The 1501-nt window shown below is 50.8% G+C and overlaps 1 long non-coding RNA gene across 1 annotated transcript; it reads left to right on the top strand.

The window, feature by feature from the left end:
- Window positions 1–6: 6 nt before the first annotated feature.
- LOC109364553 lies at window positions 7–968 on the top strand. The gene is made up of 2 exons (XR_002110473.1): window positions 7–161; window positions 854–968. It is a non-coding gene; the product is annotated as an uncharacterized LOC109364553 (long non-coding RNA).
- Window positions 969–1501: the final 533 nt, after the last annotated feature.

Here is a 1501-nt window from a genome sequence, read left to right on the forward strand (position 1 = left end):
CACCCCTCCCTTCCCCTATTTGCAGGTTGCAGCCCATCGTGAGGACGCCGTTGGTCTCCGCTCCGCTCACCCCTTGCTCCCCAATCAAGTTTCAGTCCCTCAGCTCCCTGTGCAATCTGCCACGTCTCCAGAGCTCAACCAAGCCCAGGATCCTTACAGGGGTCAGTTGCAACCTTCCTGCAATTTGGGGGGTTGCATTGTTTTGCTTTGCTTTGCTTTGCTTGTCTTGACTTGCTTTGCTTGGGTTGCTTTGCTTCGCATTGCTTTGCTTTGCTTGGGCTGCATTGCATTGCTTTGCATTGCTTGGCTTTGCTTTGCATTGCTTGGCTTTGCTTTGCATTGCTTGGCTTTGCTTTGCATTGCTTGGGTTGCTTTGCTTGGATTGCTTTGCATTGCTTTGTTTAGCTTTGTTTGCATTGCATTGGATTGCATTGCTTTGCTTTCTTTGCTTTGCATTGCTTTGCTTGGGTTGCTTTGCATGGCTTTGCTTTGCTTGGGTTGCTTTGTTTTGCATTGCATTGCTTGCGTTGCATTGCACTGAACTGCTTAGATTGCATTGCATTGCATTGCATTAGATTGCATAGCTTGGACTGCTTTGCTTTGCATTGCATTGCTTGGCTTGCTTCGCATTGCTTGGGTTGCATTGCATTGCTTTGCTTGGACTTCATTGCATTGCGTTGCATTAGATTGCATTCCCTGGGTTGCATTGCATTGCATCGCCTTGCTTGGCCTGGCTCTGCATTGCATTGCATCGCCTTGCAAGCACCTTGCAAAGCCCAGATTGCTCTGCACAGCGCCCAGCAAGCCTTCCAAGCCTTCCCAGCATGCATTGCATCGCATCCCATTTTTGCAGGCATGGCTGCAGGTTTGCAAGGCCAGAGCGTCTCATCTGGGAGTTCGGAGCTGAAATCGGACGACGAAGGCGACGAGAATTTGCAAGAATCGAAATGCAGCGAGGACAAAAAGCTGGACGAGGACAAGAAGGAGCTGAAATCAATTACTAGGTCAAGGTCTAGGTAACAACGGGGCGGGGAGGCCGTTAATTAATGCCATTAATTAATAGGATAAGGCGTGACGGCGGTGCAAAGGGAGGGAGGGGGGTGCAGGGCTTGCAAATTTCCTTGCAAGCTGCAGATGGGGTCGGTTTGCAAAGTGGGATGGCAGGGAAGTTGCAAAGGGGTTGCATTGCATTGCATTGCATTGCATTGCATTGCATAAGGGGGAGCAAAGAGGGCTGCTGTGCAGCTTGCAAAAGGGTTGCATGGGGTTCTGTGGGGTCCTGTGGGGTCATATGGGTTTCTGTGGGGTCCTGTGCGGGTTTTATGGGGTTCCGTGGGGTCCTATGGGGTTGTATGGTGGCCTGTGGGGTCCTATGGGGTCTTATGGGTTTCTATGGGGTTCTGTGAGGGTTTTATGGGGTACTGTGGAGTCCTATGAGGTTGTATGGTGGCCTATGGGATCTTATGGGTTTCTATGGGGTCCCATGGGGTCTTATGGGGTC

Source organism: Meleagris gallopavo, unplaced genomic scaffold (assembly GCF_000146605.3).
Source record: "Meleagris gallopavo isolate NT-WF06-2002-E0010 breed Aviagen turkey brand Nicholas breeding stock unplaced genomic scaffold, Turkey_5.1 ChrUn_random_7180001869354, whole genome shotgun sequence".
In the NCBI taxonomy this organism is placed as follows: Eukaryota; Metazoa; Chordata; class Aves; order Galliformes; family Phasianidae; genus Meleagris; species Meleagris gallopavo.